The following is a 16,875-nucleotide window of genomic DNA, read 5'->3' on the forward strand; positions in this document are numbered from 1 at the left end:
AGCTTCACACATTCAAGGTAAACGACATGGTCATGTTATATGATAGTAAATTCGCTAAATTTCTGGGTAAATTACAAAAGCATTGGCTAGGACCATATATTATCAAAGAAATCACAGATGGAGGTGTGGTTTAGCTCGTGAAGTTGAATGGGGAACCTTTCCTGGGAAGCGTTAATGGGAGCGGGTTGAAATTGTATACAGAGGATCCTTCACAATGACTATATGGAAGCAGGATAGTCTTAGTGCTCTAGATAGTTCCAAGGGATTGTGGGACTATAAACTACACTGCTGGCTTTGGAGGACAATGCAGCGAGTAGGCTGCATGGACAATGACGAAGTTTCAACCTATGAAGTTGTGCACAGGAAGTTGCACCATGGAGGGAGGTGCCGCACAACACAACAGGAAAGTGAAAGTTGAAGTTACTATTCATGATTTAACGGCCAGAAGATGGTTAAAAGGAGCGGAGTGGCAGAATTTAAGGCAAAAATATGTGAAATCTGCTGCCAAAACATCATTTATTATCAAAAATTGGCGTGAACGGTTGGATTTGAATTCAAAAATCCCTATAAATTATATGTGCCATCCAACAGAGAACACTTTGTGCTCTCAGAATTGTTAGTGAAATTCGTTGTCTATTGCCTATGAACTGATCGGCTTGGGAAGATTTAGTCACGAGCCCATCATTTGCTAAGTTGTCTGAGATTAACTAGAATTTTATTCTTGACAAAATGCTTGCACCCAATCCTGCTGAAACTGTGATTAATGGCGATGTTGCCTCTGAGGGAGTTGTCCCGGAAGTTGTAAGTATGGAAGCTCTGGCTCCTATGCCTATGGCACTGAGGTCGCCTAGGCCAAAGCCTACCCCTACCAAAGAAACCCAACCAGCCAAATCAAAGAAGGACAAGCAGAAGAAGCCTGTGTCAGTGCGTGCTTCCCTGGGGAAGCATACCGAAACTCAGAAACAAAAGAAAGATAAGCAGTTGAAGAAAGTAGTCGACCTGGAGGCAGAAGAATCCTAGGGAACAAAGGATATCGATGCTGAAGGAGTGGAACCTATAACAAGACTCCCTGAGTATATCCCTCTGCGGAAGGGAAAATTGAAGGTCATGAAGGACCCATATTCTTAGAATTTCACCGTATCTACACCCCTACTACCTGAGCAAGTCCCTTTGAAGGTCCACAGCTCGCAAGGATCCCGCTGTCGAAAATGGAGGATTGGGACATTGCAGATCACGCTAGGTTTCCACACTTGGCGACAGATAAGTATATGATAAGGGTTTATTATGAAGAATCGGGTGTGATAGCATTAGAGATGGAGGAATGGGTTCGTGGTGTGGAGCACTCAGGGTTACTCAATTTGTTGTGGGTACCCCATTATCACCCCACCCCCATTAACACAATCTGTGTGCCAGCCTCTCACATTGGTGTACGATGGTTTTCTATGGCTAGGAGGGCCTATCCCCTTTACAAGCATGCTTATTCACATAATCACGCACCTACCTTATAAAGGCGCGAACTCGGCCAAGGAGTTTGGTGAAAAGACTGGGGAAAAAGACCTCGCGGAAAGGATGAAGAGGGATTACGACCTCCTTAAGAAGTCGCGAGGGTATTCAATTATCTCTATAACTAACTCGACAGTTCAACTGGCTACCCAAATCTTAGTAAGGAAGGTGATGAGGAAATGTCAAGCGGACGAAGTTTTGGCGCATGTGGTTTCCCTAGCTGCATAGTGTGCAAAAGACGTACAGTTTAATTGGGCTAGATACCTCTGTCAGGAGTTCTTGGTGAACTGCCGCGAGCCCTAGGATGAAACCAAGTCGTTCCACTACGCTTGGTTATTGTTGTCAATAGTCCTCATCACATGGAAATTACCAGAGGATAGCCAATTTCCTCTGCTTGAGGAAGGATTACCGGAGGCCACGTATTTTTCTTCCTTATGGTCTACCAAGGATGTCGTGCATATCATTGAGACAAAGATCTTTTGTGTCATCATGGAGATGGACCTCCGCATGGCCATTAATTAGTGTCTGAGGTTGTCCCCAGCCTTGTTCACGCAACTGTCAACCTACATGGCATTCAAGGCTGACTTCCACAGAGTATACATCCAAGTGCGGAAGGATCCGGAGTAGAAATGGCATGGCTTGCCCTTCTTGGTGACAAAAAAAATTGTACATGAGGTTATATGGCCTTCATAATGGCGTGCCCTGTCAGACTTAGCTGTGAGGACAAGAAAAGGTGTGGAGAGTTCTCCTGCGCAGAAAATAAAGGAGGCATCTAAGCAGGCTGCGCGTAATCTGACAGCACAGAAAAAGAAGGAAGCCACTGAAAAATCTCATGTGGAGCAAGAACGTGCTGCCAAGGAGCAAGCGGAACAAGAACAACGCAAGTCACAAAAAGGTGACAAGTCACCTTCGCTAGAGACATAGGAGGAAGAACTTTCAGGGCAAGGTGGCGGAGGAGATGAGGGGCAGAGCACCCCATTCATTCTGAAGAAATGTGGCAAGGAACAACAGGGTGGTACAAGGAAAAAGAAGAAATCAAATAAGTCACAGGTGGATACCATGGTGTTAACAGAAGGCGATCTCGATGAGATTGGGGATAAAATCAGGGATACCACAATCGAGGTGTTGCAGTAGTTTGATAAGCACTACATGCAGATGTTGGGGAGCGCCCAAAAGGATCTACATGAGCTACAGATCCAGGCAAGCAGAATACTGGTGGGTATAGGACACGCGAGCGAGGAGCAAGAGATCCTGGCGCGTGGGACAAGCCAAGCAATGAAGCCAGTAAGGACTCTGGATCTCAGAACTATAGCGTTTCCCAGTGGGTCCATTCACGCAGATTCTGCTGATGATCGCATTATCTTGATTACAATCAAGAAAATTGGACTGAATATAGCGGTTCTCTCCAACAAGACCCTCCATGCGGTGCATACAGGGGTGGCAGATCAATTGAGAATGAGGGAGCAACACGCCTTCAACCTCACCAATGAGTACAAAGTGAACAATGAGAAGATTTTCGCTAAAAAGACGCAGGCTTTGAAGGAAAAGGAGGCAGGTCAGATGTGTAGTTCAAGTCTGGAGTTAGCAGTAGCAAAGGCATGCAAGACAGTGCCTGAACTTCACATCCTGGAGGCTACACAGCTAGAAGCAAAGATCAGAAAACTAGCCACTGGTGTGCGCTGTTGGCCTCCTGTTGCAACAGGTGTTCATATTTCATGATTGACAGTGGAAGTGCCAAAAATGTTCATCTTTTCCCTACTGCAAAAGTTCCATTTATGAAAGATTTCTCAATTAATGGAAGGCCAAACAGTTTAATCTTGGCCTCCCTAGGTTTCAATTTCTTGTTTTAGACTAGAGAAAGAATACCTGTCCAAACAGTTCAAGCTTGGCAGAAGAGTAGATAGGTAGAGAATGAAGGCGCCCAACTTTCTAATCTGGGCTCTTGGAAGCAATAAGGGTAGTTTTTAGATAGGAGGGCAGTTAAAAAGAAAAAAGCAATCAGGGTTTGCAAGTTTAAGTGCACCCACTCAAGAGGAAGAAAAAATGTTAGGTGTATTAGGCTGGGTAGGTAGTTTGAGGTTGCAGAAGCAAGGTCTGGATCACATTTTGTATTATCAATCAGAACTAGTTTCATCAATGAAACAAACACCAAGGCAGTTGTTTGATGGCAGGATTCTGGAAGCATGTTTAACTTCCCTTCACTCCCCCTAAAAGTCTCTTACTAATATCCCCCTAAAGGACCTTGGGATCTGCCCAACAAGTCCTAATTTCATTTCATTTTTGTGAAACATTAAGTCAAAGTTTTGGCTTTCTCCATGAAAAGAAGCCACATTTCTTGTGCAAAAGTCATTTTTCCACTTTCTATGCAATTCCTATGTATATCATCACTTCATAGACTTATCATTGTTCCCTTTCCTTTTACACTCCACCAAGCCATATTAACTTCTAATTGTACTATGTAGCTCCCTAACTATTTCCCCATCCCCATTTACTACTAAAATTATATGAAATCCCCAAAAATATTAAATAACCCCCCTCCCCTTGGCACTATAGCCATATGTTTTTTTAGCCCGGGAAATAGTAGTCCATTTGGGACTCCTATTAACCCTTCTGTCCTAACCTGGAGTTAGTCCGACATCTGGTCACACTAATAACCTTTTCCCTTTAAATCCTAACCCTATAAAACTCATTTTCCACCCTTGTAAATATTTAACCCCGCTTGTATACAACCCAAAAACCCGCTTTACTAAGGTTCCCCCCCCCCCCCCCCGCCGGACTAAACAACTAATAAATAGCGTTGTGGGCCCCGTTCCTAACCTTCCATTGTGTTAACTGTCCCGTCAGCTGTCAGATCTGGCGCGCCCAAGATCTACGGTGGGCGGGTCTTTTTGTGCCCCGACATGCCGAGGGTTAGCATCCGGGAGATGGGCGGTTTTCCCGTTGTACTCCCACCACGCGTCGCCCTCCCTGCTGTGGCGGAGCCCCTTCCTCCGAAACCACTTTTGCGCAAAATCGATGCAATATGAAACCACAATCCCCTGTGTGACGTTAATGCCACGTCTCCCCCATGACGTCATCTCCACGCCTCCGCTGCTATGCCGTGATTGCCGCCACCTCATCCCTTTCGTGCCCGCGCCCTGCCACCATGTCATTGCCACATCACCGCCCCGTCAGCTGCCACGTTACTTATCCGTACCCGGGACCCGCCGATGATGTCACGCTGACGTCATCCCAAAAAAGCGCCAAAAGTGCCAAAATGTCATTTTCTGCATAAAAAGCGCGCAAACGACCGTTTTATTTCACTTCTATTGGTCCATTTGCAAAACTCTGGTTCACTGTTTTTACCGTTTTTTCATTTCCAAAGCTTGAAATCGACCAACCAAGCTGCTGCGGCCTGCAATACGACTCCATAGCTTGCCATTGCACCAGCTTGTCCTCCCTCAGCGCTGTTTTAACCAGGTATTTGCCAATTTCTCCTTTTTTTGCTCCTGTTCTTCCATGTTTCTCCGCTGTACATGCTGCAAACCTGTAAAATTCCTCAATTGGAAACTATGCTACGCCTGAGGCTTCACTAAAACCCACTGGTAAGCCCTTATTTCAAAAGCAACCTTGTAAACCCACGCCCGTTTACAATTTCACCGTAAAAAAAAACTCCATTTAAAGCTTGGCCTCCAGACAAAACCTTGTAAGAGCTCAGCATTGCCCAATTTCACCTCATTTCTACTGTATAAATCAGTCCATTGAAGTCATAGTAACTCCTTCCCCTTTTGCATTTCTCCTCGTAGTCTTTAACTCCAGAGAGTTCACTAAGAGAAGGAAAGTTGGCCCATAAACTTTGCAAAGTTTGTCTCTCTCATAGCATAAGTGCCAAACAGTCAAGCCATTGTTACATTTGAGTTCAGTACTAGGTTCCTCTGCTACTCTTTACAAACAAGTTTGTTAGCCAGCTATTGCATTGACCTTCCTTCCAACCTCAAACAGTGAAAAGTTCCATAATGGCCACTCCATCAGATCTGAGCATGACTCCCATGAATCCACCAAGCAATGAGCTTGAGTCAATGGCCTTGGCTGACATAGATTATCTTATTCAAGACCTAGTTGGGAGCAGGAATCATTTTCTTACTTACTGCCAGCTAAGAAACAGCTTTATAAGCAACTCTGACATGTATGGCATATGGGAGTCCAATTTGCCACATTATTTCCTCCCCTCTGTCAATATTTTTCCTGAGATTATTCACCTGTGTGCTGCAAACTATGAGCCAAGTTAGAGGGCTGTTAAGTCTCCATCTGGGAGCATACTTTTTTACATCACTCCTGACTCCATCAACCAGATGTTAAATTTCAAATAGACTGAGCTGTTATTGCCCTTCTCCATGAAACACTTGCTGGATGAGGCCTCCTGGCTCCCTGGCCCCAAGATTGAAAGAATTGCTAAGACATTTATAAGGGTAGATTTCCAACCTAAGGAACCACCTCCATTCCTTTATGTCCATTTCAATGAGGTGGGCAAGCTACTTGTAGACATGATATCCTATGTGTTAGGCTTCAAAACAAGCGAACATGTGGATGAGACAGTGTTGGTTCTGTTACCCTCTTTTAGTCAAGGACAGCCTCCTGCTATCAAGTATAATTATGCCAAGTTCATAGCAGACAAAATTCATGACCAGCTCATTAAGCTAGATAGGCAGGGAGTTTTCAAATATTCCTCATACATCTATCATTTGTTCATGTATTATCAGTCAGAAAGCTTCCAGTGCCCCATCAAGAAATTGGATTCAAAGGGAGAAAGAAGATTTGTTTTCTTCTGGTCATAAGTATTCCATCAAATCCAGTATTCTCCTTACTCTTACTGTGAGTTCATTGACCAGTTTGTTTATCCAGTCTCCTACCTCTTAATGAAGGCCCCTCCTCCCAGAATAACTTATGAGATGCAGAAGATACTATAGCTATCTAAGAGCTACAAAGTAGGTGATTGGTACCTATACCAGGATCACACTATCATCAGAATCTATGGCTGTGATCTTTGTCCTTACAAGCTCCCAAGGTATGTACCGATGAGGTTGTTTGCCTTGGAATACTACAGGAAGCTTATCAATTTAGATCTGACTCATTTTCACAGCACTAAGAAGAAGGCTTGACTGAAATTTAAAGATCACCTAGGCCCCTTTATCATGAACAAGAAGGAAGGTTGCCAAGATGCTGACCTGATACTCAAGGATCAACTTAAGTTAAAAAGAAGCTTCTGGTGGGTCCCTTATGACCCACTTTGCTTTATTAGTGCCAGAAGAGCCAAATATAGATTGACACCTTATGATCACTGCAAAACCCCACACATTCAAAAATATGCTAATCAAGATGCATGGGCAAAAGGCACTTTAGCTGAAGAATTCACTCAGGAGGAAATTTTGGAGCAAACTGCTAAAGATCTTGAAAAATCTCTTGACTTGGATTCTGCTGACTAGGTAACTTTCAAGCTGCCATACCAAGTTGAAGAGAGCACATCTACATCTGTAGCTTCACAAGCTGCCCAAGGAGCATCCACCTCAGCAATAGGTATAGCTAAAGGAAAAGAGCCAATGGAGCCTGAACAAGGAATGGTCACAGAACAACCTGCCACTTCAATGGAACAAACTCAAGGGCAGGCCCCTCCTCAACAAACAGAGGCGCTACAAGTGCCACCTTTGCAAACTCCTGTCAATGAAGAAAGAAGCAAGAAGCGAGATAGGGAAGAATTTACACTAGCTAGTGGCTCTACACAGCAGCCTGAAGCTAAAAGGCAAAGAGTTGATCCTCCATTTGAGGAGGAAGTCAGTGAAGAAGTCATAGAAAGCCCGAGAAGGGAAGCAAGCCAGCATACGCCTACAAGCTCTTTTCAGCAAGAGCAAGACAAACAACATGCCATGGAGGTGTCTTCCTCCACACAACAAAGCAAGAGACCAACTAGCATCAAAGCCAGCTTTAAAGAAATTAAGGCTCAAAATGAGCTACTAAGAGTGCAATTGTATGACCAATTCCTAAAGGCAACACCTGCCAAGCAGGAAAGGTTGATGGCAGCATATGACATCAAAGAAGAAAGGATAATTCTCACCCACTTCAAGCCTAAGGTTCAACAGCCACAGTCAGTTGCAGACTATGTCAGGACAAGATTAGAGGTCCTAGCCAAGGACATTCACCCCATGGATCAAATAGAGTTACATAAGCAAACAGGGGAGATGGTTTATGCCACCCTGGTAGAGAAGGCCACGCTGGCTCATGAATTGAAAGAATCTTTAAAGAATACAAATACTCAGCTTGATTTGGAAAGAATGTCCTCCACAGCCAAAGACAACAGAATTAAAACATTCGAGGACATTATTATGGACTTAGGACATGATCCTAAGGATCCTAAAGGTGTGAGGGAACTTATGAAAAAGAATGATGATGATATTGTTGCATTAAAAAAGTGACTGAGGTTGCTTCCCACTGAGCACCCTCAAACAGGAGAACTGGTGAAAGAGAAAGAAGCTGAGGATACATTGGACCTGCTAATGCAAATGAACCAGAGAATAATTGAGATGGAAGGAGAGTTGGAGAAAGCACTACAAGGCAAGCAGGGAGAGTCGATTTCCCAGCCACCTCAAACAGTTCCAACTGTTGTTACTGTTCCTCCTATGCAAGCAGCAGCGACCCCTCCAATTATTCCAGCTACTACAACAGCTACAGAAGCTACAGCGGCAACAACAACAGCTCTTGACTCTAGCATGAGCATGGATGAATTGACAAAAGCTGTCAAGGAGCTAGAGCTTCAAGCAACAGAGATAAAAGAGGCCAAAGAAAAGTTGGCCAATCTAGAAGGAAGATATGATAAGTCCAAAATGACAGTGGCTGAGCAGACAAGGGAAATTAAGGCCCTGAAGGACAAAATAAAGGCCTTGGAGAAAGAGCTATCTTTGGACAAAACCCTGGCTGAAATAAAAAAGATTCTGTGGGCCAAGATTAATCAGTCAATCACAAGCCAATGGAGGTCAATTCAGGCCATGTATGAACAGGTAGAACTAATTGGCCTAGCTCAGTTTGAAACTCAGAGAGCCAAAGCAGCATTGGGAAACATGCTTGAGCAGGCCAACAAAATGATCAACTTTTTAAATCATCAGACTAAGGAAGAGCTGGCAGCACTGCATATCATGAACAGAACAGACGCCATATTGACAGCAAAGAGGGTGCTCGTATTAAGAGGCTTTGTGCAAACCCTAGAAGCAAGATGTCGGGAAATACAAAAGGATGTAGACAATTTTGAAGTAAAGCTTGCAGCACTACAAACTAAAGGATTTCCCAGCCTACTGACCAGTGCTGGAAGGTTATTGACACGTGACCAATATGCAACCAGGCTCAATAATTATGTCACAAATCAGCTTACTGCTTCATCAAGTTCTCCAGCACAAGCAGGACCTCCTTCAGGACAGACTCTCTATGACAAGCTGGAAAACTTATTTTACATAGAACATGAAGTTAACCATCTATTTGAGATGCCACCCAACTATTACAAGTACACAGAGGCTGAGGAGACCCTCGTCAAGATACAAAAGTATCAATTACCTCCCGAGGATTGGTGGCAGGCAATGCTGGCCATTTTTCCCAGGTAATTTCAGTTTTTGCCCCTTTTTGTTTATTTCAAATTTGGGTCAGCTATGAGTCAGCAAAAGGAGGCACGAAAGCACCGGACAGAGCGGTTAAGGAATGCACAGAGCAGGTTGGAGCAGTGACAAAGCAAAGAGCTGGGACGGCAAGCCTAAAAGCGCAGATTTTTGAAAGTGTAGCCCAGCCGACTCAATTGGACTGAAAAGTCAATTTTCTCTGACAAAATGAACAACTGTTACATTCATATTTACTGTGGCATTTATTCTTTCAGCTACTACTCCTTAAGAGTTGGCGAAAAATTTATGAGCTATTAATTCATCATCTAGATATTTTTGTATCTTGTTTTTTGTATATATACCACCCTCTGTATTGTTTAAGAGGTTCGTTGTTTGTATAGATCCAAGAGAGACTCACTCTGTATACCTGATATTTTCCTTAATCAAAGACTGCTGAAAGCTTGGAGAATGGACTGTGTGCTGTGTATTAATGTTTTGAAGAATGAATATGGAATTCCTGTGCTGCAATATGACTCAATAAGTGCCTCTTACCTCTGTTTTCATTGATATATGCTCATATCATACATGTATCACCATCTAAATAGCAGAAAGAAAGATTAGCTTGGAAGTTGTTTAACTGCACTCTATGCTCAATTTCTGTTGTTTCTTTATGTTTTCATCTGAATTGAATTGGTAATGAATATGATTTCCCTTTGGCTCATATTTACCCTAATTCACCCATGTTTGACAGTTATCTAGGGATTCTTTATTGCTCCTAGATAGAGCTCATTCACCTTCCCACTGTTAAGCTGAAAGAGAGATTCTTAACTGCCTCTCATTCCTTAGCCTTCAACCCATCTCCATTTAGCTTGAAAGTTGTTTCATGTGTAACTGTCTTGCTCCATATTCCTCTTGTGACCAAGAAAACGCACCAGCAATCCTACTCCTTGACTCCATGCCCAATGGTTTGAAACTCTCATACTATACCTGCCTCTTTACTTGAAAGCATCATCCTTCCCACCAAACTTAAATAAAACCCCTTGAACTCAATAACTAGCCTAAAACCATCCTCAACAAAGTTAAATTATAAAGAGAGAGCCCTCTCTGATTGCAGGTAGGCTAGGACCTGCAGTCCAAAGATTGGTTTGTGGTTACCTCGGCCGTATTCCCTTGGGAGTCAAAGGGAAAAACCTGAGTGATAACATGCGCGAGGCTAAATCAAAGGTTGGTAGAGTCACGTTTGAGCCCAACATGAAGATTACAGAGCTACAGTTAAAGTTGCAGCCTACAACTTCGCCTGAGGTCCAGGAGCAGCAAAGCCGCAGTAAAGGAAAGCATGGCTACATTGGATGCCACAGTCACTAATTGTGTGGCATTGTTTGAGTAGGCCAAGGAGCTCGTGACCAATCTGGAGGATGATCTGAACCTGAAGATGCTAAACTTAGAGGTAAGAGAGTTGTAGTGGCAATATGATGAAGTCAGGGAAATTGCACGCTCCATAGCACCAGCGCAGCGCCTTGCTAAATTACAGGGGGGAAAGCAGTTGCTAGCACAGGTAGAGGAAGCACAGAAGAAGAAGGCCTTGCTAAAGGCCAGTTTGTAGCCTTGGTTGGAGGATGCTTATCAAGTCACGACTATTATTCAAGATAACCTTAAAGGATTGCAACAAAAACAATAGACGATGAGGTTGGTCGTACAAGGACCAACCACAGAGAAATTGTTTGATGAATTCAAGCAGGTAGCAACGCAGAGCGCAGCCAAAGTTGCAGTGATCCAAGTGGAGCTGGGGGATCTTCACAGTAATATTTCAGCACCAACAGAGTGACTCGAGGGCGAGTCACGATCTTTATCTTGGGGGCCTGTTGGGATGGGGTCCCCTGGGTCAGTTTTGGGGTGAAGATAACCCAAGATTTTGTAATTAATGTAAAGTCTTTGCGATTTGTGGATGCGGAGCATATAGATGATTAGGAATCAAAGGGGTTTAGCCTCTTGTTTTATGTAACGTTTGAGTCGATTTTGGAAAAGGCTATAAATATGTGTGTCTTAGAGAGTCTAAGGCATGGTTTTGATAAGAACTGATGATGGGTGAGAAGTGATAGCGAAGAGAAGTGGGTCAAATAGGAGAAGAAAGGCTATGCAACTAAGTGCGCAAAGGTCTAGGTAAAGTCCGCAGCTGAGTGCGCTAACCCCTGTAGCTGTGTGGACAGGGTAGTTTTGAGTCTGTAATCCTAAATTGAAGATCAATAAAGACAATTTCTAAAGCATTATTGCGTATTTATGTTTATTTCTATTAATACCACATGTTGTCAATGAATGATGTGTTTTATGAAATATTTATTAAATGTTGCGCAATTCTCTTGAATAAGTGCTAATGATGTATGCAATGCATGTTTAAGTATTTTCGCGAAGACTTTGATGCATTATTTGATGTTTACTAATAACTTAAGAGAATCAGTGCGAACCCCAATTTAGGACTGCTCTCTGATGTGTGTAATTAGGCGATTAAACTATTAGAGGTCTGCAAGGACTAATCATAGACCTTCGCGAAGGTCTCAAGGCTGTTTTAACATAATTGCAACAACGTGCCCTTGGAGTGTCTTAATCTACGCGAAGGCAGATCCGAGGCGCTAAAAGACATCGCACTAGTTTTTGGATGCAGAAAGTTGGGTCTAGCATCCCCCCATACTGCTTCGGGTGAGACTGCAGCCTGCGCTATGCAAGTTGTTGCTGAAACGACCAGTAGTGTAGGATTTTTTTGGTTGGTGCAACTAACTTTGAACCTGGGTCAGGACCCCCGAAGCCAAAAATGCCATCTAAAATAAAATTGTTACAACAACCCTCTTGAAACTACAATTCCTACGGCATAGTTATTGAAACTTATGTTAAGCGCTCCTATGGTAAGCCTTCGCAGGTGCAATTAACTCTGAATGCCTCATATTTTGGAAAGTGACTTTGATTGTTGATTAATTATTTTTTCCATGGTTGAGATCATCCATTGGGTTAGTTAGGGGGATTTGCCATTCTTATGTTTGACACTTTCCATTCATAAGCTCAAAACCCTAACCTAACCTAGTTTCTCTAACAAACTGTTATTCGAGAAATATTTTTAAGTTTCTCTTAGAATGTATTGATGAAAATCCTCCTATGGTGGACCACTCCTATAAAGCTCTAATCAGCATTCATGAGAACCATGGCATGATTAACTCATGGAATCTTTCAGTCATTATCCATGATGCTTTATTAAACATTAAATAGCTAAGATATAAACTTATTGCGAATGACTTCTTAGAAAATCTAACATATTCTTATACCACCGACCTTCCATACACTCTAAAAAGTTGCCAATGAGCAGTATCAATTACTTTAAAATCTTTTGAGTGATATAGATAATAAAATAGGAAGTATTGGGAAGGAAAATAAAACTCGTTGGGGTACTAAATAGGCATGCTAGAAGCAGAACTATGCTTGTATAGTACCAAGGCAAACCCGTCGGGGTACTGAACAGGCCTGCTGACAATGGGGATATGCCAGGTAAGAGAGATGGAGAACACACATTGACACACTTAAAACAAAAAACTTGGGTAACATTCTGAAGCAATTATCACTAAAATTGAAGTCAGGGAATGAAAACCATATCACTCGGAGAATGGCTTTAAGGTCCTTTAGGTATTGTTCTTTGGAGTTCTATCTTTTAGAAATAAGAAGGTTTTCATGGAAGTGGGACCCTTAATGCAGGTGATTCACTTTTCTTGAAGAAAAGGAGTTTTAGTTATATCCTTGGATAATGGTAATATGATCATCTTGAGAAGGTATCATTTTGTCATCTTTCCATTTCCCTATTCGATCCATCTTTAGCACCATGGCTTTCAAAATATGATAATGCCACTTTTATTTATGATTAGGCAATTAAGGTGAAAAACCATTGACTAAGGTTCCTCCTGAGATGCTTGTGGAAATTTTGATGGTTGGCTATTTCATTCAATAATAACCCTATCCCTGCAATGACAACATTGTTAGCGTTCCTTTGGAAACCCTAGTATTAGTCATTCTTTTAGAAAATAATGAAGATTAGCCTTGACATCGTTGAATCTTTGGTCCCAATTTTTCCTTACCTTATTGATGCAAAGGAAGTCGAAAACACTTTCCTGCATGCTCTTAGTCAATTATCCCTATAAGTTTTCAATTCATGCCCTAGATCCTTGAGATGATGAATGATGTAGCAGGACTCTAATATAGAAACCTCTAGCCCCACGATTTTGATCAACTTTGGTATTTATTCAAAGGTCTTACTTGCATGAGGACATGCAAGATGATCAACATGGAGAACATGTCAGGCCCTAGACATGTCGTATTTAATACACCATTTTTCTCTATGATTACTCATGATCTTATCTAATTCGTATGATTATTACTATCTTTTTGCACATTGTTGGGCTAACTATCTCAAATTCAATCATGACAAAGTAACTTGGTTAATTTCCCTTGTTTTTCAATAATTTAAGAGGAATTATGTGAGATTGTTATTAATAATGGTTCACCCCATGGAATATGAACATTAATACTTGGTCGCTAGTGCACCAACAACTTGAGAAAGAACCAAACATGATCATATTGTAGCATGTAAAAAATTTATGGCCTAATCCTACACTAGCAATACAGTTCTTGCACCCATTTATATTTGGCATATTATCATGCTTGTGGGTGGAAATCAAGAACTTTGTTTTTGTCCATAACAATTTTTCATGCTACCATGTGAATCAAAACATTTCTGGTTCATACGAATGGATTTCTAGAAAATAATTAATGAGTATTCCTAGATTTGTAGTAATTTTAAAAACAATCAACTTCCCCCTTGATTTACACACAAATGAAATCAAATCTAAAATTTTTGGGACATGGGTTTTGTTCCCAATATGGAAAATTGCGTAAAAACTTAAACAATTTTCCAAAATTCGCCATTCTTTGGAAGATAAAAAAGGTTCTTTGAGACATATTTGTTTAAAAAAACATAAATTTCCAGATTTCCAAATCATGCCTAGAAAATGCAATATTAGCATAACGAACAGAAATCACTTTGCATATCTCTCGATATGACTTGGGGTTATACTAGATCTAATATTCTTCATATGGTTGTTATGATTTGTACTTAATTTTTTCATGATCATTTAAGTTTTTAAATTCATATTTATAATGTAAGTTGTATAAAAGGAAAATTATTGCTCTGTAGCGATATTATTGGAGCAGCGCTGTTGGTTTAGATTCTGAGGCATATTCCTTCTACGTGCTGGACCTTGACAATTTGGCTCATTATGTAGAACACTGACCGATAATTCAATACAAACCTCTCTTGCCAGGTTCTATGATTTAATTTTTTTGTGTTTAATTGCATCTATGTGATCTTTTTTTTTTTATTGGAGGCATGAGCTGGTTAGTTGGGCCCGCCAATCCGGCTCGTATCCCTCCTTGTGCATTCAATTAATAGGACAAAGATCTGTTGGTGTGTCGATTTGATTTGCAAAATGTGGTGCATTAGATTGTTTTTGTTTCTTTTAGGTATGAATTATTAAGTACTAATGGTGTGTGGTATTTTGAAATTATGTGATTTGGTTTGATGTTTGTATTATAAGTTAGATAAAAATGCGCACTGATATGGAATTGAACCTGTGATGAATCACTTTCCGAAACGTTGGATTAGAGTAATGATTTGTTTGACTGGAATCGCTTATTGTATATGAGTCATTCCACGAAGAATATACTTCTCGAGTCATAACTTGTGGCCTTTATGTTGGGCTTTGATAAACCGTTGTTGAATTATAGTATGCGTTGATGTCCTCCTTAAATTATACTTTGGAGAGTTCGTTTCTCTTCAACATTTTGATTTATGCATACCTAAACTACATTATTGGATCATTGTTAAATCCTGAAGTCAAACTTTAAAGAATCTTCCAAACTTTTGTGAACACAAGATTTATACGTTGGATTATCCATGTTTTAATTCTATTAAATGTTTCCAAGGATTCAAATTCAATATTTATATTTAAAGGTCTCTAAAATACTTCTTCTTTTTTCTTTTTTCTTTTTTTTTTTCTCTTCAGTACGAAAAAAGCTAGATTACTATTCATTCATTAAGAGAAAACAGTACAACATCTGACGGTTATGATAACCTATAAGTAAAGCCGGATAAGGCAACCAAGCCAATACAGAGAAATAACATAATCGGAGCCCATAAAAACAAAACCTCATCTAAAATGTACAGGATAAAATGGAGGCATTGTATGGATCAGCAAAAGTAAGCAGGATCAGAAAACATCAAGTGCTAAGCAGAATAGGAAAAAAAACGGGGTACTTGATACATACCAGAATAGAAGAGAGATGAAAGTGGATTAAGTACCCGGCAGAATGAAATCCTAGATATGGTGCAATTCATCCCCCACTGATATGCTCATCTTCCAGAATTCGTTTTGGGAAGAAAGACCTTTTTTTGACAGAGAATCAGCTACTTTGTTTTTTTCTCTATCGATATGGTTAATAGAATAGTCCTTTTGAGATTTCCAGATAGACTCTATTCTGTTCAGCCACCCCAAAAGATTATGCTTTTTTATGGAGTCCGTAGACTTTACATTGTCAATTATGACCTTGGAATCACCGAATATTTGCAAACCCTGGATGTTTAGATAGTCACAAAATATTAGGAGACCAACCAACGCCATTGCCTCTGCTTTGTTGTTTGACCCTTTTCCACCGTGCCAAAAAATGTCGATATGTTGATTCTCCATTGGGATAATAAAGACACCACATGCACAAATATCATTTTGAGCCACCCCATCAAAATAAGCACGAAGAACGCCCATGGGATCAAGATTTTTTGCCTTTAGCTTTCTGGAACTCTGAAGGATATTGGAGGAATGGCAGGCATAGTACTGGGAGAGAATGGATTCATAAACAGAGCTATAATTTTCCTTGCTGTTTTGAAAGAGGGCCCTATTCCTCCATTTCCATATAGCCCATAAGGTTAATAGCGGAATAGGCCTCCAGTCCGATTTCAGATTGCTCCACCATTCAAAAGCTTCCTTGAGTGAGAGAAAAGAAATCCTACTGAATCCGAAATGGTCTGCTAGATTCTTCCATATCCCCTGCGATTGAAGACAGTTTAGGAAAATGTGAATGTTGTTTTCTTCGTTCGATTTACAAATAGGACAGATAGCAGGTCCGCTCCAGTTCCTTTTTTGAAGGTTATCCCACATTAGGTTCTTATTGTGGAAAACAAGCCATGCAAAGATGATTATCTTATGGGGGCAACCAGTTTTCCAGAAGATAATAGGGAAAATGTTATCCTGTTGAATGGAACTGTCCTGTTGAAGTTGTAGATAGATATCCTTTACATATACAGTCGACCTTCCCCTATACCCCTTCCAGATTAGTTTATCCTTCGCCTCAGATCTGAAAATTCCCCTGTTCCTCATAGACCAAGTAATCTGATTCCATTGGAGAGCCAGATCATTGTTGAGGTCCATCATCGAGGCCAATTTCCAAATAGGAAGAGACCCCACCCATCTATCGATGGTCTGCTCCCAATAGAAGATCCCTTTTTGCTGTAAGGCCCAAAGTAACTGCCGAGAAAAGGATATTTCCTCGTCACCTCCCACGATGGGATCAAGTCCTATAATGATATTTTTCCCCGATTGAAAACTCCATACCAGATTTTGAAGAAAAAAATGTTCAATTTTTCGAAAGCTTCTCCATATGGCTGATCCCTGAG

This window comes from Pinus tabuliformis, chromosome 3_1 (genome assembly GCF_031772625.1).
Source record: "Pinus tabuliformis cultivar Carrire ecotype Pingquan chromosome 3_1, CPIR1, whole genome shotgun sequence".
In the NCBI taxonomy this organism is placed as follows: Eukaryota; Viridiplantae; Streptophyta; class Pinopsida; order Pinales; family Pinaceae; genus Pinus; species Pinus tabuliformis.